We start from the raw sequence: 27,551 nt of genomic DNA on the forward strand, positions 1-27,551 counted from the left end.
CAGACCTGCACTTGCTTGTCTATGAACAGTTGTGTGATAACGACTAGAATTGATTTTATGGCACAGAGCTCTTCAGGTCGAGATGATGCTGCATGCTAGTGCTACTAATACATGTTAGTTGCTTTGCATCAGTCCGGGGTTGTGAGCGGTTCTATCTATCTATCTAATGTATGTTATTATTATTATTGGTGAGGTTTCTCACCATTGGCCCTGACGATACTCCCTTTGTCCCCACAAAAAAAAAAAAAAAAAAAAAAAACTGCTCCGTCTGGCTTGGCTTTCCTTTGAACAAGATGTAACTAGTGTGGTGATCCTGGTTTTCTTGTTGCGCTGATGTAGTTGTGTTCATACATTTAATCATATTCAATCACATTTACTCATATAATCGCATGTATTCGCATATATTCGCATTTAACGCATTACATTGAAGACTTACTTGTACATTGAATCACACACTGGTTCACAGTGTGATCATGCTTTTTATTTCCTTCAAAAAAAAAACCCTGGGTATCAGGTGAACTTACGTATTCAACCATCTTATTAGTATTAATTGTCATTGCAAAGCGCACTATACAGGAATTGGCAGTCTTGATGAAGGGGGGTTTGATGAGTTATCACTACCCATTGGAACCCTATATCACCAATGATGGTTTTCGACATGTTACTATGTAAACTTATCTGAGGGATTAGAAAAATGTTCGTTAAAACGGGACTCGACTGTATTTTGAGAATGACAATAATTTACTAAAGATGTTCCAATATTTTTGTTGAGACTCGTACGCACATATTAAGGAATTACATCATTGAATCGAAACCAAAATTTTAAACTCAAATTTTTTAATGGATTTAAAATTTGCGAAAACTTTAAAATAGGAACTCGAAAGAAAAAAAAGGCAGGCAAACGGGGAAAGAGATAAATTCTCCTCCCGGTGCTCATTGTGAATGCAACAAAGGTTTCCTCTTGGCAGCGATTATACTTCGCAATGCAAACAACACGAATCTACTTCACTATAACACACACACACACTCTCTCTCAATCCTCTCTCTCTCTCTCTCTCTTGACCATAAATCCCTACTTTTTTCCTCTTGCTACTAGTACTCTCAGTCCCGTCTGTGTACTTGAGTACTAGTACCCAACCTGTGAATGAAAATGGGGAGTTAAAGAGAGAGAGCACGCAGGAAAAAGACGAATGATGGGTGAATAACATTGGAGAAAAATTCTTCCCACCATATAATATCCACTGACTAGAGTACCTACAGTACATTACATACATACAGCTGCTCTTTTCATGCACAAAAATAGAGAGAAATCTCCAGATATTTCAGTGACTGAATGGGGGGGACTTAAAAAAACGGGAAAGATTAACTGGTACTTTATTTTTGGTTAAATAGAGAGCGAAAGATCGAGTTTTTCCTCTCATCCGACGACCATTTTTTAACAGATGGAGGTTTATCTTGAGCTCTCGTATCCAACAATATGGATCGTTTCTTATATTGTATTTTTCTGCCAGTGAGTAACCAGAAATATATTATATATATATATATAAGCATTCTTTGGTTAATGCAGTTATGTTTGAATCCTCCTTGAAGTACCTTTGATCGTATATCCTTACCTACACAAAAGAGATTGAAAATAAACATTTCTTTCACGCATGTGTGGTATGATATCGCTGCGTCCGTGTATGTGTGCACTGGGTTTTGTAAAATAGACAATTATATTATTCAGATTTAGATAACAAAAATTTTGGCTATTGATATCTCTGTGAAGACTGACATTTAGTATCCCTCGCTTTACGTGATCCAGCTGTAACGCGATTATGAAAAATTGATTTAAAAATTGCAACCTGTGCAATTTGTCCTATAGTTTGAATCTAATTATTGTAACCATTAAATGCTTCATTTTTTGGAGCTGATGGTTTTTCTCATACTTAATGGCACGTATAGAAAGCCTGAAAAATCACCCATAAAATAAATGTATTGAAGTAATATTTTACGTTCATATAAAAAAACCTACCTTCTCTCTCTGTGATTCAAAATATAGTGAGAAAAAAAATTCGGGTTGCAAACTCCAAGATAAAGAAAGAAAATAAAATATTTTTACAAATTAGTGAAATCACAGCCATACATGCTTTGCAACAAACAAAGAGTGTTGTTGACGTTAATTGTTATATCTACCTGCAAATTAAAGGTGTAAAATGGAAAGAAAATAACCTCAGCATATCTCGTATAAGTCGATTCTGAATTTTTATCTTCAAACAGACTGTGATAATGAACGTCCAAAATAACCCGTTTCATATATAGTAGAGCAGCGATTCTCAGCCGGTGCTCCGTGTGCACCTTCCAGGGGCTCCGCGGCGATTCAAGTAAAATAAAATGAATCAGTAAATTTGGCAGATAAGTAAATAAGAGAGGCCTACAAGGTTCTGCCATAAAAAATATGTACAAAAAATGGTTCCTCGAGTAAAACAGGCTCCGCAATAGAAATTATATACTGAAAAGGACTCCACGAGTCAAAAAAGGTTGAGAACCTCTGCAGTAGAGCATCGATTATTCGAAACAAATGGGGACTGGGGTTGTTCGGATAACTGATTTTTCGGATAACCGATCATTTACGGAAAAAAATTGAACCCTGTGTCATAGGCGCAGTATGAAACAAAGAAACAGTGATATTAAACACAAAACCGCATACATTTTGAACCACACGTCTTACAAATAACACAGAGTTTGACAAGTTCAAAATGGCCCAATTAAAGTAGGCCTACAGGTTAGGAAAATAAGTCCAAAATTTTCTTTTGCTTCAGAGCTTAGAATCTTTTTTCTCTTTTTGCCGCTAAATATCGCAAACGTTTTAAAGACCGCAATTGAACAGCATTCATCATATTCTTCTTGTTCTAACCACTTCATAGCCGTCTCAAGTTAGTGAATTTGCCGACTGGAACACTTTCGGTTAACTGATGCTTCGGTTGATCGGTATTCGGATAATCGATACTCTACAGTATATGCAAAGCTACATATTCAAGAGTTAAATCTGAAAATGAACTTGCAAATTAAAGACATGACATAGTTAAGATGACTAAATCTGTTAGGTTAGAGGATGTATATGAGACAAATGTGGGTGAAACACTCGAAATCAAACTCACCAGAGATCAGTAATGAACATCTTTTAATAACATTGACAATACCATAAAAATTGAATCGCAGAAAACGGTCTTGATGAGACTAGAATTGTTACATTTGCGAGAGATATATTCAGAATTTTTTGACTTGATACAGTAATATTAATAGAGGAAACGAAGAACATATTGTGAGTCAGCTGAAATCTTGACTGTTTCGTTAAAAAAAGTTATCAGAGCATCTATCACAGGGGTCCTTAACCTATGAGTCGTGGGTCGCAGGAGGCTTCAGAGATGAGTCGTACGAATCCATTTACAGCCTGGGATTCTTGAGCTATGGATGACGCCCCAAACCTCATTCACTGCACAGGAGCTTCCGGGATGAGTCGTAAAAATCCACTAACAGACAGGGACTTTGGCTATAGTTCATGATCCACATTTGATTGTCAGGGGCTTCCGAGATGGGTAATAAAAATCCACTAACAGCCAAATCTTGAGCTATGGGCCACACGACTGAGATTTAATTGGCACGAGTTTCTAAGATGGGTCATAAAAATCCTCTAAAGACCAGGGGACCTTGAGCTATTGGTCACAATCCAAACTTCATTCGCAGGGACTTCCAAGTTTTTCGTACAAATCACTAATAGCCAGGGACTCTTGAGCTATGAATACGACCCATACTTAATTCTCAGGGTCTTCGGATATGGGTCGTAAAAGTCCAATTACAGTCCTGTTATAAATACACCTATTGCCGTCACTGATTAAAGATGATAAAACCATTCCAGATTCTTCGGGAGAGTAACGACCCACTCATCAGATCCAGTCAATTTCTCATCGTTAATGAGGACAGTTGGAATTGAATATTTTCAGTTAAATTTGCTCAAGAGAGATTAAATTTTCGAAAGTCAATTATACAGTATATGTTTTCGAACTATTCATTTAATCACAAAAATTTATTTTGTTGCTGGGAGTTGAGTTTGTTTTTTCATCCGTCTGAAAAACATCCTCTCCACTCTCCACCTCAATCTTGCCTACGTTAAATACACTTCAGTATACTCGATTTTGTCTTAAGCTATTATTTTGCGGACCTAATTAATCGCACAAAGCGAGAAGCACCTGTAGAATAAAACGTTTGTACTGCACTAGAGGTGTCTCTACATTCTTTTGAGGTGCTTAACATGATCGTTTATTTTAATCCGAGATTCACCATAAAATCATAATTATTCATATTTGATTATGGAGAAGGTTGTTTAAGATTTTGGAAAGCAAAAAAAGAAAAAAAACTCACAAATTTGTTTGGAACATCAAAAGTTAAATATTAAATTTCAAAAAGAAATTTGGTTTCTAAAATCTTACTTATAATCCTGAAATTTATCCAATTGAGTCTCTACAAAACTAATTTTTTCTATGGTATGAAAATTTAACTGAACAATTTTAACATTATTATTAAATAATGTTGTATTACTAAATGTTCATTAACTCACTCTAAATTAAAAATCATTCTTCCATAACGATTTCAATGAAGTGTCTTCGTTGTATGGAATCTCGAATGCATTTGAGCATTTAGGGAGGAGTGATGATTTTTTAATGAGGTTTCATAAAGACCAGAAATATTTTGATTGATCTTCTGTTGTTATTTTAATGACAATTTTTTTGGAATTTATGTGATTAAGAATTCGAATATATCCCGTTGCTTTAACATTAAATAACATATATGAGTTATTTTTTTTTTGGAGTACATTCTTTGCCAAGTTAGATTTTGAAAGGGCATTAAAGTTGCTCCTAAGTATTCTAATGATTTTTTAGCTGTGCAGAAAATCTTGCTTCGCACAAATATGACGTTGAAAGAGAAAAATAAGTATTTTCTTTTCTAAGTTTTTACATCACCTATATTTATGAATTCTTCATAATGTGATGACCAAAATGACATAACATCCGTTGATGAATATTTTAATTGCAACCTTCTGTCACTTTTTTCCTCTTTTGTAATAATTAAATATGCTGAAGTACGCACGTGCTAAAAAAAGGGAATTACAAGAAGTACAAGTACCTGTATAATGTTGTGTTTTGAACTTCTTTCAAAAATAATTTTGTTGATTTCTCTTAAAATTTTTTTGCTGCACACCGGTTGGAAAACCCTGCATCCAATTCGCTACACCAATTTGCTTCCGTTACAGACGTGGGTTGGAAGTGAAGGCGACATCTTTCGGTGGTCACCTCAAGCTCGTTAGGGAAAATCTGTTGTTATCCATACACTTCCCCGAATCGAACCTAACGGCAACCTTCACGGTGGTAGATGAGCATCGTAACACTCGTAACAACTCCGCATCTATATACTGGTAATAACTAAAATACTCATGCGTATCTATGTTTCTGGTATCGATTCTTAAGAGCTTGATAATGCTCTCAACATTACATGATTCAGTTTTTTTTCCTCTCTTATTTTATCTTTTTTCTTTTTCTTTTTATTGCTAGCTTCTTAATTATTTTTCACTGAAGTTGTAATATTTGCGACGAAACAAATAACGTTGCATATCATGACCTAGTGGGCAACAAAGGGAAGATTTGTGTATAATTGTAACGAAACAAAGGATTACCCAAAGGGTCGCAGTTTTTTAATGTGTAATTTTCATATCTGATTTACACTAAAAATGCAGATCTCAATCCCTTCTCACCTGAGCCAAAACTGACGATTAAAAAAAAAATTTTCGATTAATTCATGTTAATTGTATGCCAATTATACCAGTGAAAACTACACACCAAGTTGTTTTTATAAATTCGAGGGGAAAAACTATAGTTGGTTTCTTGTAAAAATGAATTAGGCAAAATAAATCGTGTTATTTATTTATTTATTTTTTTCATTTCGATCGCCACGGCCGATGGGTTTAGGATATTGGAAATGGCCTCAAATATTCTTGCACATAACAATGGGATCAATATATGATCTTTCAATACTGTGTACTGTATTCTATTGTTGATTCTATTCATCCCTATGTTTTCGTTATCTTCCCTTTTTTTTCACAACCCTTCATTCCCACTTTCCACTAAAAAAAATTATAACTCTATCGACTTACTACGGATATGACGATTCTCTATAAGTACTGTATATATTTAACTTTGCTAGACATAAACAAACACATGTTGTATATATTTCCAGTCATATCTTATCGATGATATCGTATATCTTTAAAAAATCATATCGTTTTTCATCCAAACCAATTACAACTTTTTAGATCACTAGGCATGGCGTTATTCAAAGACATTCGATTGATAGGTCAAAAGATGAGATTTATCTCGTTGACTATTAAAATTTGATTGAAATGAGAATTATCAAATCGTTAGTGGTTAGTCGTTAGCTTTGAAATAGTGGTCCAAAGTCTTCGATCACTTTTGGTCCCGGTCGAGTTCCAACCGATATCACAGTCCTACAAAAATGAACGCTAACTGGAGTTTACATAAATTCGTTTGATTTATCGTAATTTTCTGCGTATGATACGCACGTGCGAATTTCGCTGCTTTCGATAAAAAAGGTGACGTCATATAATCCTTTAATCCGCATGTTAAAATTGCATTCACTAGTTATGTTATTTCTAAAGAATATAGAGGATTGTTGGTCATTATGATGGCGTAAAAATGCGAGTGGAAGAATTACCATTTTGTTCTTAAGAAAACTTAAGAACAACATCTATTTTCTATGGAAAATATGTTTCGTGTATTATTTTTAGAAATATTTATTTTCATTCCAATCTCTCAGGAAAAGAGCTGAAGATGATGCGCAGCGGTATATAATTCACATAAAAAGAAATTAATGTTTTCCATCTGTATAATTCGCTGGAAAATGGGTCAGATAAAATTTGTAGTTCTGCAAGAAACTTACTTTTAGAACACTCCTCGTGTTTTCACGTCGTTCTACGCTGAACAAATGTTCAAAAAAAGTAATGGAAATGAAAATTTGTAGAATTAACTTTCAAGCTCATATATTTCAGCCCCGAGACTTTTCCATTTCTCTAGTATAGTTTGCACTATGGCTCTGTGATTAAGGGACCTTCTTACTGTTATAACAAATTTCTTCCAATGCAATTTTTTTTTTCAAGAATGGCATTTTCAAAATTCACCCATGCTTTCTTTTTTCGTGATAGCATTAACCCTTTATCTACCACGTTATGAAAATGAAGAACTAATTATCATGTAATTTTTTTCTTGTGGGTCAGTTCAGATTAGTTCTAATTAAGGCCTAAAAATTAAAATTAAAATAAATTTTCACAAAAGAAATTTTTAGTACATAACAATTTAATTAACCTGTTAACCTGGTACTTAAAAGTTTCGTCAGCACTTTACGCTTACAATAGAAATGAGAAATACCATTTAAAAATATGTTGAATAATACATGATAATAAATATTTATTTATGTTATCACAAAGAGAAAGCCATAATCTCTTTTATGTATTTGTTATTTATTTAAAGCAGCAAACAATTTTATAGAAGCATCTAATTGAATGTTAATAATTAAAATATTTAAAAAAGTTGTCATCTATGCTGTCATCTGGTAATCGTAAAGTGGTTATTCCATCTCTATACTTCAAAATACAACAACGTACGTAAGGGATGTTTCGAGCGAAAAAAATAAAGTTTTATTTTGAAGTACAGTCAGTAGAGGGTTGTGAAGGGTTACAATTTACATCTTTCTTTGATTGCCTTACTCCTGGGTTAACAAATACTTCTTTTGATTTCCGTTTATTTGTTTATTTTCATTTTACTTATTAAAATTATGGAAAAACACTACTCAAGCATTGAAATTTGAACATTATTGAATCTACATATTGAATAATTGAACATTACTCAAGCTTTCTGCCCAAAGCTTCGGCAAATTTCATCATTAATCCTACATATATAGTTCAAGCAATATTTATTCATACACACATCTCAACAGGCAACCATTGGCCAATTACAGAGATGGCCCAGAGAAGAAAGAGACAATAAATACATAGACAAGCCAAAAATGACGACGATTAAAAACATAAATTACATGATACGGTAATTCTAGACAATAATGATTCAAAAAAGCGGCTTGCAAAAAAATATAAATCATGATTCTCTACGGGGAAAAAAAATAATGAAAAACAAGATGCGCAAGTAGAGAGACAATAAAAAGGAAACATAAAAGTAAACTAAAGGCAAAATGACAAAATTATAAACATGATTTATGCAAACACTAAAATGATCGGTTTAAATCCCAAAGAAATCACTGCAAATTTATCAGTGTTTAATCCACACACACACAGTTCATTCTGCTACTGATATTTTTTGATCCTGGAATTATTGTGTCATTGCTTTCTAACTTGATATTTTCTGCTAGAATCTAAGATTATTCAGTTTTATGTGGTGAATGTCTATTTTCGAAAGCGTGAATCCTAGATTTATGTGTCCTGGTTTTTTTTTCACTTTACCATAAAAGTGTACGTAAGCTGTGGGAGAGATATACTCAATTACAATCGAAAAATATATCTTCTAAATTATGTATTTGGAACAACATTTTTCTGGAAAAAAGTGCAGAAAAACGCCGCATTTTGAAATGGAAACACTTTTGAATGGAAAACTTGAAGCACTTCTTCTAGAAACCACGGCACATCTAATAATTAGATCACTTCAGAAATCATACGTTACAGTTATTTTATTAAGTACGTAACTTATCAGAGCAAGGATTGTGAAAAATCTTCACGCTACATAGATGTTGAAAATTTAACGCTATATTTTTTTGCGTTCAGTTCACCTGATCTACTAAAGATAACTCAAATCCCAGAATCATGTTGACCTGCGTACTCCACATTTTTAAGAATGAAAACAGAATCTCCATGATATAAGGGATCCACAATTCATAAATAGAGAGATTCACGATCAAGAGAGAGAGAGAGAAAAAAATCTGATGTGTTTCCGGAAATTCCAATTGACGCCATTACTTTTGCTTTACGGCTTACGGAAATATTTTTATGACTTTGTACCTAAAAAAAAATAAGTGAAGAAGGATTCAAAAATAAAACTCTCCGTAAGAGAAATGTAGAGATGTATGCTACATAAGAAAAAAAAATGTTTCTTAGGGGTTTCCAGAAGAAGATAGGGGGAACCATAAGTTGTGACACACTAAATTGGGAACTCTGAGTTATACTTTGCTCTCTCTCTCTTATACTCTCATCGCAATCCAAAATACACATGGGTTCTTCTTCACTAGGCAACGGTAGTAGGTATGTGTATATCCAGCTTTTCTTTCAACTTTTTTAATACGGATTCTTGCTGTCGACGAGGATTTCATTCCATTGCAGGCAGGAGCCGTGGCTCGGCAGCCGGCGGACGTCGTGGGCAATAAAGATGTCCGCTTCGTCGATTTCGTGACGAAGTTACCGCTGTTTCGTGACATTTATACGACGTGAAAAAGGGAAGCTAAAAGGTTTTTAGTTGGCTCGTAAAATAGCACCGAAAACACATACTCTGTATATATATATATTAAAGAAAAATCTTGTTGGACGAAATTATTATCCTCTTTTTTTTAAAAAACCTTGTGGAATTCTGTGTTGTAGAGATTTCGGAATCTCCCAATTCTATTTTTCCTCTCTTTGTATTTTTCTTGCTTTCTTCTGAACCTTCAGGATGTCTGTCCCAAAAGCATCCCATAGAATGATTGTGAGAGATCTTTCTTCCTCTCCGTAACGTGGAGAGAAGATGAGAGTCATACAAAAAAGTTGCCTGCAAGTGAAATACAGTTCTTTTATCTCGCTATCATTTTCTGTTGGTGTACAGGAGATTGAATATATATACTTTTTTTAAATTTGATTCTAACGTACATGTTTCTGGAAATCCCTACGTTTATTAAATATTTAGATCAGAATGATTGATCATCTCTCTTTCTCTCATCTACGTGGCCAATTATTTTCAGGCATATCGAGATTCGACCTCATGACAAGCACCATCATGTAAACCATGGTAAAAATACAGTACTATACAGTACTATACATATAGTACAAATACAGTAGTACTATATCTACAATACAAGAACTAATTACTACTTATACTACTGTGAATATAATTAGAGTCAGTTAACCTTGATTTTTTTGCACAGTTGTTGCAGAAAAATGAAATCAAATAAAGTTTTTTTTATTAATGTCTTTCCTCGGATTTTTGCTCGCAAGAGAGATTTTGATCCAGAAATTTCTTTGATTATTTCTGCATGTATTTTCTTTTTGTTTTGCCGTGTGCCAATAAATTCATCAAACATTTGAAAAATGACATATATCTTAAAAATTATACTTTAAAATTGAAAATTTTAACCTCACAACAATGTAATACAAAAAAAAAAGTAATTCAAGAGTTTAAAATTCTCAACATAGTACATTTCTATAATGTTTCAAATCCATTCTTTTTTTTTTTTGAAATCTTGAATTTTTACATTAGCTGTAGAACAATAGAGCAAGAATAAGCTTAATCGTCACGATCATCAGTTCAAAACACAATCGTTTAGTTTATCTTGATCGATTTAGCGATTAGCATGGTCGTTTTATGATCGCGCGAAAGCAAGTTTTTAGCATACGATTTCTTTCAAGTCTTGTTTGTAAATGTCTATACTCTGGTATTGAACAGCTGCCTCTAGATATAACACACACAATTATTCCTCTACAACGATATTTTTTCGTGGTCCGCAGAGTATCGTTATATCGTGCTTTCACTGTAGTACCTTTGGCCGGATAGTTTCTTACGAAGACTGTGCTGTGGACTACTTACTAAACCTTCGAAACCAAAGCCCGATTTCCGCATATGCAACATGGGCATTTGCCCAGGGTCCCATGTTTTAAAGGGTCCCAAATTTATAATACTATATATTTTACTCAAAGGTTTTTAAATTTTATTTGATAAAATTTTAGAAAATCAAAGAATTTTTCCTACATCACATCATACTATTTGCCATTGTTAGCAAACCCCATTTTACTAAATATCAATTTTAATATTATACCAATCAGTAATGGACTTTATACAGCATGTACAATGCACCGGTTGCAATATTCCACGACAAAAATATGTTTTGTGTAATAGTGTGTAATAGTTTTTGTGTAATACAATGTGTAATAGTCTTTTGTTCGATTCCTCAATTTCACATCTTTTTGACCGTAAAATGATTTATGAAACGATGACAACAAAGTTTTCATGTTTGATCAACATGAAATTCTTATATCTTCACGAAGATTCCGTATATTTGCAATGCAGAATTTTAGGCATATTATTTTACAAACTTTTTCAGACGAACTGCAGCAATTTTCCTCCTTGGTTCGGGTTGGTGACACAATGCCACAAATGTTAAATAACGCTGGAGGTTTAAAACAGTCGTTTGCAAATGTTGATGCAGCATTGAATCATCATTGACAACATATAATATCAATATCAAACTGATCTAGAGAAAGATAATTCTTCTTTTCAAAAAGGATAAAAAAATCATCAGTTCGTTCACGTGTTTTACAAGAAAAACTTTCGTTTCATTAGCTTTATTGTGTATGAAGCTGAGATAACTCGAAAATTAGGTTTTGATGATATTGCCATTGATTTTGCTCACACGAGAGTGCGAAAAAAGTATTTATTGTGAGGTATTTCAGAGAATACCTTAGAGAATTTTGCATTACGTTTCTCATTCAAAATGGTGCATATATTTTTTTTATGTGTTTACAAACAACGTATACTGTATTTGCTCACGTATCAAACCTCTTCGACCACGGTCGAGGAGCCCCCCCCCCCCCCCCAATGCCTCATTTGCACAGGGCCCCATCAAGTCAAAGTCGGACCTTGCTCGAAACGTCCTTTTATATATCAACTGGCTCTTATCAATCTGAGCTGCCACACCTTAAAAAACAACAAAAATTTTCCAGAAAGTTTTCGGTCTATCATGCATAAATATGCGATATCATTCACCAGCGTGGTAGGGTATTTTCAATCAGATAAATATTATTGGAAATTGAAATATGATAGTGTAGAAAATTATCATTGCATCTAGAATTCATCAAAGCCATGGCAAAAATATTTATCGTTATGCACCCGATTTGAGGAACGACCGATTAATCGGATACATTATTACAATAAAATTTAGACTTATTTTAGGAAAAGCAAAAACTTTTTTTTGCTAAAAACTTAAGATCGACATCTGAGTAGATCCTGTTTCCAGGGTTTCGCACCCAATGAAACTTTTTTCGTTCCCAATCTCTGGTGAAAATCAGGAAAAAAAAATAGGAAGTTTTATATTAGAAGAAGTACTGTACACACACATAGTGTGAATGGGATAGTGTGGGTATAGAAAAAGGTAAGAGAGCAGTAAATTGCGGCAACAGCAAATTCACAAAAATACGTTTCTTCCCTCCTCACGAGCATTCTTCCTTTCTCCAGATATAACCGTGAGTACATCACACATGTGAGAAATTGTCAAGGAAAAAAGTACTCTTTTTTTTTTTCATCACTAACCAACATGATTTCCTTCTTTCACAGTTTTTTTAATACTCTTTTGCGCACTTCCGGGGTAAAGTTTATGACTTGAGTAATTCCCCTTAAAAATGCACGCGAGAAATTATTATACACGTGTACAGAGATCTTGGGATTATGACATCGTTAAAATTTAAATATATATTTCTCTTTCTTCTTGTCGGAAATGACTCGTATCGTTTTTCTTTTTTGAATAGTAAGTTTACAGTGTGCGCATCTCTTTGAAGTGAACAAATTCATAAATTATCAGATTAGTTATTATTAGTAACATTATACTACTGTTGGCCCCGCTTAATCGGATAAACCGCATAAACGGTTAAAATGCTCTGGCACCGAAATTGCTCCCATAGAGACAATGTTAGAGATAGTTCCCCTCTAAATATGATAATTTCAAACTACTTTTCCCCGCTTAATCGAATACTACTCTTCACTCGTCAACTGTTAATACACATCAACCACTATACACGTAATGTTTTTATTGAAGTAAATATTTGGAATTAATGGACAATATGGTACTAGGTTAAGATTTTAACAACAAATACATTTGAGAGTTCATACTGGTCTCCAAATATTCTAAATTTGGAAACTCAAAATACGCAGAATTTTAGTATTTTATTTTCATTCTCTGTTGAGCCAATAGAGAGCGCTAAAAGTCGTAATGTGAAGAGTGAAAATCCTACGTATTGTGATAGTTGTAATTAAATATAATTTTCATTTCGTTTTTGATGACTGATTTATCCGGGAAACTTTATCAATATTGATCCTTCATGAGTTTTTAGTATACAAACTATACTAACGTTGTAAAATGACAATTCAATTGTTTCCCGCTTGAGCGGATATTGTGTACTAGAATCGTTGATATATCCAATTAAGCGGAGGTGGGGCTGGGTTGCGGCTGTATATACCTATAGTAATGTGTCCTACTTCTCTGAACCGATTAAGTGTTTATTCTTAATTTTCGAGCTGGTTATCTAAGCTCTGAACAAAACATTCTAGAAATTATAATAATTTTTTGTGGTTTTGTTTATTGTGTCATCTATTATATGACAATGGAGCTAGACACTGTGGAACTTCATCTAAGCCACCTGATATTTGCGCAGTATCATTTTCATTGAATTTTGCAGTAAGTTTGTGCAGTTATTATTTTGTTTTCTGACCATTTAATTGCTCTATTACTTTTCAAATACAGCAAGTAGAGGAAACTGTGGTAACTTCGGATTGAAAACTTATGAGCTGATGAAAATAATCTATGGGCATAACTACCACGTGCAGAAGGCCTACAGTCAGGGGTCCCGGGATGAATTTTTTTATGCGTTTCGGTTCTCCAAATGTAATCGTAACGGGCCGCTAAGAATGCTTGCCCCGGAGGTCTCATCAAAGACCCGGCTACAGGACTTAGAAGTTGCCAGAGACATGTTGGTCTTCAAGATTTCACAATCCAAAATGTCTCGTTTTTAAAACATAAAAATTAGAAGGCAGCTTTCTCGATATTTGCTCCTTTCAAGAAAGTAACGAAGTAAAAAATCCCACGAGTGACCATAGCTTACCACAGAATGAAAATACCGTGGACTGGATACCATTATCATTGTATCAAATGTCATAAATGTTTAAAAGATGATCACAAAAACGTGAGTCAAGGACTTCTAGTTGAGACGTTTTAGATGGATAAAGTGTGTAATCAGATGATCAATTTCATCATTGGGGCTACTAATAGTCAACAAGTGCAGTTATGCGGCCGTTATGCATCGTGCTGAACTCTCACCGTGAGAATCCAGATTCAAATCCCGTTAGCGAAACAGTGATGGTCGACTGAAGTTGGTTGGGTTTCAGTAGTGACAGAGCCTGGTTGTGTTCGGTTTATCATGTTTGCCCCCACCCCCATGGTATTCCAACTTTGAGGTGCGAATGCGAGCCGGTCTCTCATGTGAAAAAATTTCTCCGTAGACAGCAAACAGACTTTTAACACGATATATTTAAATAACACTAAAATTCAGGTATTCACCATTATTACTTCAAAAATAAGGAAGCCAGATGAAAGAAATACTACAACACGAAATATGCATAACTATTCTCTTAAAAATAAATATGCTCTTAACAACACACGTTAATACGTTATGGCCATACAAATAACATGTAACCAATTCATTAGAAATTCTCCAGGCGCATGTATAAGTAAGTAACAGCTACTTTAGGACATCATGAATGCCTTTATTAATCGAAATAAGGTTCTTTTTGCCTCATCTTTGGAACTCGTCATTGCCAGTTAAAATATTACTGCTCTTCTTATTGAAACTATATAGCATTTTGCACTTATCTCTCGAATATAGATATTGATTTTTTTTGTCGTTATCTGTTTGAAAATCGATCTGAAAACATATTGGATAAATGTCGCGATTGAAAATATATCGAGAAATTAATGTAGGTATACCCACATTTCTTTCTAGCAAACCTTTTTTTTTTTTTTAAACTTACATAGCTATGTTTCAAGAGCGCAATGGGGAAAATAAATGAATGGATGAAGAATTTCTGCCTGCCTTGGGTGATTTACTAAGAGTAATTCCCTTCAGTATCTTGGTACTTGCCTTTTACACTCACAGCAGGCAATTTCAAACTTTGATCCACAGCTACGAGGACCACCCACAGCTGTGCTAAGAAGGGACATGCTTCTTCTACTTTTCTTGACTTTTTTTTATACACATATAATTCTTCTTCTCTTCTCATTTCGACTTCCAGACAAGGCTGTAAGTCATTCGGTGCCATCCTTTGCTTGTCGCTACATAGCCCGAGTACGTACTACGAACAACTGTGTTATAGGAACACTGGAAGCACCTAGTTTTCAATGAATCTTCTCGAGAAGAAAAACTCGCAATTCAACATCTAGTGTATTTATGAGGGTTACGGAGAAATGTCATCTCTCCTTAATATCGTATTCTATTCTCTTTTTTTTTAATTTTCTTATGAATATTATACTCCTCACGTACCGATTCCGATATTCTCTGCAACGGTCATCATTCGATAGCTTGGAAAAGTCGGCAAAAATCAATGGCGTAGAAGAGAAAAATTGACTTTTCTACCATTGGAAGGTTAGAATTTTTCATCTCGCAATCCAGCATCATTCCACGCATTCCTCTCTTACCTTCATCTCAATTTTTTTTTTCGCTGTCTCTCTCTCTTACTGCTTCGCGTATCAACAGCCTTACCCACCTTTCTTACCCGATGAATCCCACGCAATGGCATGGATGGCATGGCATGGCATGCAACACACTATTTGGCAAAGCGCACTTATTTCGCCTTAGGGAATTCCGAAGCATCTCACTGGAAAAGGGGACGTTGAGGTTTTTTTTTTTTTCCATGATGCCTTATTCCTTCCTTGGCTTCTACTGCTGCTGTTGCCACTTGCTACCTATCCTACCTCACCATAGTGGTTGGTGATGTGATGATGGCAGAGGTGGTGGATAAGCGAGAAGTGTCTGAGAAAGGGCGTTGGGGGGGATAAGGCGCCAAAAGTAAACACGACCCTCTCTCTCTCACACGCACACACACACATACACTCAATGTTATACTCTCTGCAGTTTATTAGTCGGTGACCGCGCAGCTGCATCATACACACCCGATTTATCGATCTAGCTAGAGGGAAGCGTCACGTCTGCCGCTGACCAATAAAAACGTCGAAAGTCGATCGGAGGGGGCCCTTACAATCGAATTATATTACTACCTTTCGAGTAGTTGCCACCACCAAGACACAACCTTATACTCCCAGCAATTTTTTTTTCCCCTATGTAATTCACGTTTCTTCTAACCTTAGGCTCTGATTCTCAGCTCTATGCGAGATTTTTATTATTATTATTTTCCAAAAAAAGGCGTAGTTCAAATATATACGTATATTGAAGACCAGGTTATGAAGTTCCTATAAAAAAAATATCGATCGATACGTATTTTCAAGGCCTAAATTTCAAATACTAAAAAACTTATCTCGGGTAGAGTCTTCCATGATGGATTGCGAGAGAAGCCACGGCTGAAAAACTCCATGAACTACAGAGGGGACGAGAAGACCCGGACACGTTTCAAAAACTAATAGCAAATCAACCAATTAGCATAAAAAGGAGCACTAAAATACTCATCATGGTTTAGAGCAGTGTTTCCCAAAGTGGGCAATATCGCCCCCGGTGGGCGATGGAAGCTATAGATTTAACATAGGATACTATGGGATCACTTGAGTTGGGGGGGGGGGGGCAATGGAGAAAAAATTTCTGATGAAAGGGACGATGGAACAAAAAGTTTGGGAATCCATGGTTTAGAGTTTTTCTACTTAATTTGTAAAAAAAAGTTCAAATTTCACTCACAGTGAGGCCGCAAAACAAAAGACTCGACGTAACACATAAAATGCTACCCAAACAGGGCATAATGTTTTTGACAATTTGCGTTACATAAAACTATCACATTCATATATGAGTGCCCTTTATAGCTCGGACCACATCTAAACGGGTGAAAGGGTGCTCATGTTGAAATATGATAGTTTTATGTACCGCCCATTGTCGTATCCTAATTTTGCATTGTTTGTGTTGTGTTTCATGTGAGTTATGTCGAGTTTTTCGCGTTTAATAGTGCAACCTGTGAGTAAAATTTGAAACTTTTTTGATTTATAAAAAAAAAACCCTCTAGTCCCTGTTTTAGTGCCGTTTCCGTTCTTTATCAGTTTGTTGATTTTTTTTTTAATGAATTTTTAAAATTTTTCCAGGACTTTTCCTCCACCCTGTATACTCTGATATTGAACATTTTTTTCTTACATTGTGAACATAATCACATTACTACAAATATTCAACACGTTACTGAAAAACATTCTGGGTATTCATGAGAGATTTTTTTGTCATTTATATTAGAATTTTAAAAAAAAATTAAGAAATATATATTTCCGAAATTTCGTGCTAGGCCTTTACACTCATAATAAGATTTCTATAAACATTGGACAAATGAAATTAATTGACGGTATATTATTATTACTACCTCTCGAGTAATTGCTACCACAAAGATATAAATTTATGTTCCCATAATTTTCATTTTTTATTTTGCGTATGTAATCCACGTTTCTTCTAATTTTAGGCTCTGACTCTCAGCTACGCGACATTTTTACTTCTCTTTTTTTCAACGGCGCTGTTCACATATCTACTTACATTGGAGACTAGGATATGATATTCCTATAATAGAAAAATATCTATTGATACATAAATTTTAAATACTAGAAACTTATTTAGAGCAGCATCTTACATGATGCATTGCATGAGAAACTATCTTTAAGGGGAGTCTCGCTTGACTATTGCGGATGGATGATAGAACTGAGTAAAATATACAAATATTTCCTATATAGTAAACATACTCCAAATAATTCAGATATTCAATACCTTATTGAAATTATTCTGGGTATTCATGGAGGATTTTTTTTTTCAATTTTCTCGGGGCAAAAAATTAGAGAGAAGCAAATATTTCTGAAATTTCATTCTGGGGGTTTCCCCCACCATCCATAAGATTACTAGAGAAATACACCCGATAAAATTAATAGCAATATTTTGTTTCCCAGTAGTTGTCACCAAAAGAGAATTTGTGAGCAATTTTATTTTTAGATTTTTGCTTGCATGATTAAAAAAAAGCAATGAAACAAAATCAAATATTTCTGAAATTTTACTATTTTCCACTTTTCGGAGGAATACTTGAATAATAAAGCGGAAGGAATTAATTTCATAGCATGAAACTATTTTAGATGAGTGCGTTGATAAAATTAATAACTGCTAAAACAATTGAAATATTTGTTAAACTCGTTTTAAGATTCCAATTTTCTTGAATTTTGCACTGCTACCAAGGTTTAAAGGGCGTGACGACATTCTTCAAATGGTCTATTTAAAAATTTTGAAGTCAATATTCTGTGTTCTTGGTAGAGGTGTGAATTTGCTTTCGGGAAAAACGTCTCGTCTTGTTCTTAGAATCCAAAAAGAAAGACTCAACCGCAGTAGAGTCTAATGGAAAAGATTCTCGGCTGTTTTTCTTATTATTTTTTTTTCATATGAGGTATGTACGTATACGTTTCTTCGAAGTTGTTGCAAAGTCTCAACACGAGAACAAGAAGCCATCGTCGTTTCTTTGTTCCGGGCTGTTTATCAATCAGTGTTTTCTGGCTCATTGTTTCGCCCGAAAACGAGAATGAATACATAAAAAAACAAAAGAAATGGTTACCGTATGTCAATCAAGACACTCACATATACACGGTCAGGAGTTTTGGCTTTTCCAATGCGAATCGGGGATCGTGTGCCAAGAATAGAAAGTTCTCGCCGTGCAATTTTTTTTTCTATCTCTTGATGGTACTGTGAAAAAGATTTTTTTTTTTACATTTTCTTTATCTATAATATTTGTTACATATGTATGTCGTGAAGGAGAGTGACAATATCGGGAATTTTGAAGTGGATTGCAGCAGCTTATATAGCATTATACCAAAAATAATTGGATCTAACATTTATTTTTTTTCTGGTTCTTATCGAAATAAGAAAAGGTTCTGATTTGTTTGTGGCCATGTAAATCACAACGTATGCATATCTGGAAAATTTAGTGTCCGTTCATATCAGATTTCCGATATTATAGTATCTGATATTATTTAGTATTCGTTCATATCAGAGTTTTCTTTTGGTCAGAGAAAGTCAAAGAAATTTTTCAGTTTTATTCAAAAAAGTCAGAAAATGATGAAGAAAATATTGCTGGGAACCCAGTGTTACTATACTTTAGGGGGGTTCTATCATACATCCACTATACATATTATGCTTTTATTGAAGGAAATATTTGGAATTAATGGATTATAATATGATACTAGGTTAAGATTTTAACAACAAATATATTTGAGAGTGGACACTGGTCTCGTCTCCAAGTATTCGAAATGTGGAAACTCAAAATACGCCGAATTTTAGTATTTTATTTTCGTTTTCTGTTGATCCAATAGAGAGTCAGCACTAAAAATCCTAGGTATTGCGATAATTGTAATTAAATATAATTTTCATTTCATTTTTGATGTCTGATTTATCCGGGAAACTCTATCGATATTAATCCTTCATCAGTTTTCAATATACAAACTATACTAACGTTGTCCGCTGCCTCGGATATTGTGTACTGTAATCGTTGATATCCGATTAAGCGGAAGTGGAGGGGGGGGGGCGTGCTGTATATACCTATAGTAATGTGTCTTACTTCTCACAACCGATTAGGAATGTTTATTCTTAACTTTCGAGCTGGTTATCTAAGCCCTGAACGACTGGCGTACGCAAAGGGAGGTTAAATCAAGCCGAGATTATAGTGAACCCTCCCCCCCCCCCTTGAGAAAATTCTGCGTACGCCTATGCTCTGAACAAAACATTCCAGAAATAATAAGTTTTTGTGGTTTTGTTTATTGTGCCATCTATTAAATAACAATGGAGCACATACACATTTCTCTAAGGAATTTCTAATGAATTAGTACACGCTGGAATGTGCATTTACGTGTTTTTAACTTAACGTGAAATTTGTTTCTGTTTAATCCTTGTTATGTGTCGTGTTACCATCTGCCATCAATTTTTCTAACTTTGAGTGACGTGTAACGATTGAATATTTGTACCAATCATGGATCTAGATACTATGAAACTTCATCTAAGCCACCTAATATTTGTTCAGTTATTATTGTTATTTTTTGACATTAAAAAAAATTTAATTTAAATTAATTTAATTGCTCTACTACTTTTCAAATATAGAAGATAGAGGAAACTGCGATAACTTCGGATTGAAAACTTATGAACTCTTTAAAATAATCTATGGGCATAGCTACCACATGCAGAAGGCAGAAAGGGGGGCCCTGGATGAAATTTTTTTTGGGGGAAATTTTTTTTTGAAAAAGGGTGACGTAGAGGGTGTGTGAGCATATGAGTGACCAAAGCAGTATGCCAGTACGTGATCCACAAAGAGTGACTTGCAGACACAAACGTGTTCACAAGAGCAGAAGGCCAAGCCGGGTATTGCTCAGAGCAGTGAATACAAGGAATAAGTGGTCAAGAAAATCAGAATAGAATGGGAGAAGGCCGGAAAAATTTGTGTAGCTCACAGGCGTAAAACTAGTAAATACGCTTTTGTTAATGGCAACAAAAATATTCATATTAAGTGGTACCCACTCTCAATGCACACCATCTGTACAGTATTAAAATGGACATTAAATTATTATAGAGGGGAAAAATAGTATTTCACAACTTTTATTTGCTTTTTAAAAATTTGATGATTTTCTCGAACAACTTGATCGAGAAAATCAAAGTCTGGTTTTTTTGTAGAATTTATCAAAATTAAATTTTCTTCCTCCAACTTCGAATTATCCAAAATATTCGAATTAAACAAGAAATTTTAACATTAAATTGGATCGAAAACTCTCAATGGGGAGTTCGTAAAATCTCGAATTAACCCAAGTTCTACTGTATATTGTTCTAAACTTATACAATCAAAATATCAAAAGGCATTATTTTTCCAAGTGTAATTCGATGTACCGAAACCGTACCTTTCTCTCATCTTTATTCCAAACGACGCCAATCTATTCTAGGTCTGTACAAAATAAAGACACACAACCAAAAAGAAGCAGAATCCATTTCAGCAAAAAATCTAGTGTGTTTGCTGCTGCTGGTGCTTTTTGAAAAGCCAAAGTCTCGGTGATGATGATATTCTTAGAATGGAGTCAGCCAGTAGGCAGATTTATTGTAGGCCCATGTAACTTTCGGAAGCGTAGCAATAAAATAAATGAGGACAGTAATAAACAGGGGGGAAAAGGAGAAGAAGAATCTACTTCTGGTGAAAATAATAATAATACAAAAAAAATGAAGATGTATTTTAAAATGTATATAAATTTTTCGAGACGCATTTCATCTTTTTGAAACATAGTTTCCTGTCTTATGAAAAAAGAAATGCATCTGTGAATCACTAAGAAAATAACATCTGAGATGCCAAGTATTCATGTAAATTATGGGCTACATTTTAATTAAATCAATTACGTATTTTCCTTTGAAATGTCGCTTTGGACGGGACATTTCGAAGGAAAATACGCACTTTAAAATTCGGTTATAACGACCTCGGTTGTAACGGTACCTTGGCTACAACGTCAGTAATTGGCCGTACGGGGTTATTCCCCTACAGAATAAATTTAATGAACCTTGCTTATAACGTCGATGAAAAGCAGCCCACCTTGGATATGACGACAAATTTTTCATCGCTTTTGTCTCCGTTTCGATGACGTTTTCCCTAGAAATTCCCAAGCTTAGAGCGTCAAATAGTCACATTCAGGGTTATCATCAGGGATATTCAGGAATTATAGTCACATTCAGGGTTATCATCAGGGATATTCAGGAATTATAGTCACATTCAGGGTTATCATCAGGGATATTCAGGAATTATAGTCACATTCAGGGTTATCATCAGGGATATTCAGGAATTATAGTCACATTCAGGGTTATCATCAGGGATATTCAGGAATTATAGTCGCATTCAGGGATGTTCATCTGTCTTTCTGTAACAGCCGAAAATATGGCAGACGCCTTCAGGGGAACAGGATCTGTGTATGACTTTCCTCTCGCGTGTGTGTATTGTTGTAGTGCAGCATTTCTAAACCTTTCTGATCCCAAGGACCAGCAATATGTCTGAAACAAATTGGCGGACCGTGTGTGTCCCGTATTACTGGACAACTGTATTTTTCACACATTTGTTCCGGTTTTCAAGTTTATTTCGATTTTTTATATTTACTACAGTCGTGAATACATAGTACATCTATTTCATAATATACAGGGTGATTCAGAAAAGATGGGAAAACTTTAAGAGGTTATAGTACACACCAATACAAACAATTGTCATCAAAGAATGCATAGTCTAACATGAAACGCAAACGCACTACGCATTTCGAAACGGTCGCTCCGCAAACGTTAAAACGGCATTCCCGTTGAATTTTATCGGGAGGAAAAAGAACACCATGCATGCAAATGGAACCTGAGGAAGAAGAAGAAACCGTATATACAAATTTGCGTCACAGAGCATCAGACCTGGAAGCAAGAAAGGATCCCGTTTCGCTCAGCTGCCGATGCAAGCACGCAAATGTGTTCGTATTGGGCAACCGCATGTGGGTAAAATGATCACCGTACATTCGTGATGCCTCTGTGGTACTTCCTGTGGTACTACTCTGTGCAGCTTCGTAAATGAAATGCATGTCTGCTTTTTCAGTATTAGTAAAGTGCGTCATTGTCCCGTACGTTACAACTGTTAGAACGGTTGCACGATAGAATAACTTCACAGAGCTGGCATCCGCGCGTTTCATTCACTATGGCACAGATTTGCATGCGGTTTCTTCTTCTTTTTTCCCCAGGTTACATTTCCATACATTTTCTCTTGATAAATTTCAATAAGAATGCTGTTTTAACGTGTGCGGAGCGGCTGTTTCGAAACGCGCTTGCGCATTTGCGTTTCATTTTAGACCATGCATACTTTGATAACAATTATTTGTATTGGTGTGTACTATCATCTCTTAAAGTGTTTTCCCCCATCTTTTCTTAATCACCCCGTATAAATTATATGATAATTATGGCAAAAAATATAAATATTCATCTCATATATTTGTCAGGTTCAACGTTTTCTCCACAATTGTTTAGACAATTGGTAATGACAATTGGTGGTAATGACAATTGTTAATGACAATTGGTGGTTGTTCTTATTGCTGGCAACGTATTTGATCATGATGTCCTGCATTTCATTCCATTTGAGATTCAAGTTTACCGTATTTTTCGCGATGAAATATGGGCATCTGATTATTTAAAGATATTTTACGTAAAACACACTTTTGTTAATAGCCAGTTATATTGCAGTCCTTTATTTTCCCACCCTTCAGCAATTTTAGCAATAGTAATTACCGTATTGCATTTAAAACAATAAATTGAATTTTTATGCAAAATTTAGTGACACCCCGATTTAAAATCGCATTTTCCTCTATGATGTATGGTGAACCTTAGTATAAAGGTGAAATTTTAATTTTTACTACCCATACCATATCAATATCTCAACGGTTTAATAATTTTTTTCATTCAGAATCAAATTATCAAGTCTGTCTGCGGACCACCTATGCCAGTGGTGCGCAAAATTTTCAGTCTGCCGGCCAGGTACATGGTACTTCTGTCACTCGTGCGTCAGAAACTTGTATGTGTAATAATGTAACCATATGATCTTTATTTTATGGGACATTTCCGTAATTTCAGACATGCAAATTTTTTTTTTAAAGTAAAATTTCCCGTTTTCCCTCTTATTTTCAATGAGATTTACTCGAACGTTTGAAATCAAGAATTAGGATTTTTTTTCCATGACTTAATTCAAATTATCACGTCATACATACAACGTATTCATCTCACATACTTGACAGACGTATACGTTTGACGTGGTGAATTATAGGAAAGTCTCTTCTGAGGCCACCAATAAAATTCCATGTTTTTAACTATATTATTTGCTGAGATATCTGAATTCAAAAATTGGAGAAAAGTTGGGAAAGAACAGCATAATGAGGGAAGGAAGTGTTTCCCGTTAGTTTATGCTGTTCTTTCTCAACTTTCAATTCAAATATCAATTCATATTCGAATTCAAAAATATAGCAGCGAATATTGCACTTAGAAATGTGGAATTTTTTTCATTTGTTCGTTCCGGAGAGATAGGGCAACAACTATCTATTCGAAAGTTAGAGGACGGGGGAGACCGTATAAAAATTTAGATTTTTTTTTTATTTTAGGACGCACTGTATTTTCACTCTCAAAACTGATACAGAGTAATTTTTTGTCCTATTGTGAACATTCTTTAAGTTAGAACCACACCACTACGACAAATGGTTGATGAAGAAAATGTCCGAATTTGGACTTACAGGACACCCTGTATACAGGAAACCCTTTATACAGAAATAAAACAGGGTGTGCCAGACTGAGGAGCTAGAAAAAAAAAAATTCCACTTATATACATTGAATGAGAATGATGTGGTAATGGTTCGCGCACACACATAACTCAATTCTCTCTATGAATTAAACTATTGTGCTTTATGGCCACAAGTATTAAGTCGCTTCGGCACGTGACCGGGTTTGTATGCATCTGCTGGCTGTCACCTTCCCGAGTTTAGAGCTAAAAGAAGTGCTTCTTTATCTTCGGTATGTATGTCCCGTTTTTTTTCGTCAAATTTCATCCAATCCATCTCTCCCTTACGAGGCTAGACAACATCCAGCATCGCATCAATCATAGCTGGGTAGAGACCGTGTCTGTACTTGAACCTCCTCCTCTTTTTTTTTCTCTCTTATGCCTTCGCTTCTCATTTTTCGCCACCCAAGACTGTGCAGTCCCGTTCATCTATCCAAGTCCTCTTTTATTTTATTTCTTATTTCTTAACGAGAGAGAGAGTGTGTGTGTGTGCGCAGTTCATTTCTTGTGGCACTTCGGCTCATTAGGACCGTGGCACGTTGACTTCATTCACACTTCAACCATAATGTCGCTAAATGGTTTCCAGGAAGAGTCGGATGATGATGACGAGATTATTATTAAAAATCTTGTAATGTTGAAAACCCGTGCCTGATATATTTCTCTTGCAAGCTTTTTTTTATTACGGTATTTTGCTTTGAATTTGAGTGTATACATCGATTTTGCCCGTGGAATCGTGATCGTAATGTATTTTTAAATAACGGTTTTCAAATTTATATAAAAAGTGGAATTTTGAACATTAAAATTTTTTATAGATTTATATAATTTATTTGGATTTTTTTACTTCATGTTTCTGGACATATCAAAATAAAAAAAATTAAATGCAATAAAAAATAATCGAAAAATTAAAAAGGCACGAGGGCTGGACAAATCGCCAAAAATCCACATGTCCAGTAGAGCATGTAATTAAAAATAAAGATGCCTGAAGCGATTTTTAATGCCCGATTTTTAATGCGACATGCCCGAAAAATAGAACTAAATGTTGTCATTGAATTCATTTCCCACAGTCGGCCTCGGTTAATCAGACAACCGTATACCCCGCTTAAACGAATAAAATCCTCCGGCATCAAAGTTTCTTCTATACAGACAATGTTAGAGGTCCCCCGCTTAACATTATAATTTCAGTGACTTTTCCCCGCTTAATCGAATATTACGCGTCACCTCTCAACTGTTGGAAACCACTAACTTTCTCAACATCAATCACTATACACATAATGCTTTTATTGAATGACACATTGAGGAATTAATGGAAATTCCTTTTCGTGTGTTATTGTCCAGTATTTGTGTAATGTGTACAATTAAAAAAAAATTGTAAAAACCCCTTCTAAGTCGAGATTTCAAAAAAAAGTAAATAAGAATTTTAAGATATTATTAAAATAAAAAATTATTTTTATTACTAAAACATTATTATTAAATTATATAGTAAGTTATTAAATTATTATTAATATTCTTACTATTATATTAATTGTAATTATATTAGTAATATTACTATTACATTAATTTTTAATATAATGGCTTCCCAGTGTGCGTATTCAAGTGATCTTCAATACCTACAAATAAATATTTTATTTTTGTTCTCTGTTGAGCTAATAGAGGGCGCTTTCGTAATGAAAAGTAAAAAATCTTAGGTATCGTGATCTATCTCGTAATTAAATATAATTTCCATTTATTTTTTGATGTCTGATTTATTCGAGAAGCTTTATCAATATTAATCGTTCATCAGTTTTCGATATGCAAACTATACTAACGTTGTAAAATGGCAATAGAATTGTTCCCTGCTTAATCGGAAATTGTGTACTGTAATCGTTATATATGATTAATCGGGCCAACTGCATTTATTTGCATAAAAAACCCAAAATAATCGAAATTTTAAAAAAAAAGTCAGATTTTGAGAGAAATGCAAAAATTTAAGAGCAATGATTTTAATGAAAGAAAGCTTTGGTTCACTTTTATACGTCCACGTCGGACATGCAGGTGAAAAAAAAGTACGTCTGGTCAAAATTTTTACATGCTTTGGACATGCTACACAATAGCAATAGATTTGTCCAGTCCTGTAGAGCAGTGTACGCTATAGTGGTGTTTTGCGGAACTATTTACCATAAGTAATACGTGAAATGTTTTAAATTGCAATTTTTCAGTATTTCGAAAATTACAAATATGTTTCACAAATCTGCATTGTCAATTTTCAGATTCGTGTATATATGCAACTAAACTGTAATTATAAAAAAAATACTGCATTACCCTACAGTAGAAAAAAGTAGTGCTTGCATTAACACCGCAACTTTCTAGGATGAAGTTCAACTTCCATGTATCCACCAGTTTTTTGTACTTGTGATAAATTTATTTTATTTTATTTTTTCAAGGTTTTTTGTTTATTTAGATATCTATTAAAAAAGTATGCTGAATGCTTTCAGAACTAGTTATGAATTGGTAAAATGCAATTTAGTTCTGTGGTGTTTAAATTTTATACCATAATGTTACTAATTTTTTGGAAGATTGCCTTGATTTTTAAATCGATATTAACACATTGTTGACCGGCATTTTTTCTCGGAGTTTTCGCATGTCAACGGCTATTATTTCGGAATTGGGTGTGGAAGTGAAATAATGTAAATAAACTTTTTTATAATAGTTTAATATATAAATGAATTTTATTTAATATTTCATTTTTAATTTTATCATTTTTTTCATTTTTAACTGGACGGGTTTTATTAGCTAAATATTAGCTAAAAAAGCTTGCGGTATGCTGAACAACAATTACACTCTATGCTCTCCAAGAATGCACTGACCGAACGAAGCTGACGCGAAACAAAGACGCACCGATCACGAGTTTACTCGTTACTGCTCTACAAATCCATCTATAGCTGAATCAAAAATTGAAATCGAAATCTTATATTCCATCACCGT

At 34.4% G+C, this 27,551-nt stretch overlaps 1 protein-coding gene across 1 annotated transcript in view; it reads left to right on the forward strand.

Annotated features, from left to right (window-relative positions):
- The window catches only part of LOC149090004 (uncharacterized), a 91,292-nt gene that overhangs the window by 62,919 nt on the left and 822 nt on the right, over positions 1-27,551 (forward strand). The window lies entirely within an intron of this gene.

The sequence above is a fragment of the Pholcus phalangioides genome, unplaced genomic scaffold (genome assembly GCF_987345545.1).
Source record: "Pholcus phalangioides strain wild (caught in Gottingen) unplaced genomic scaffold, Ppha-v1.0 ptg000001l_1, whole genome shotgun sequence".
NCBI lineage: Eukaryota > Metazoa > Arthropoda > Arachnida > Araneae > Pholcidae > Pholcus > Pholcus phalangioides.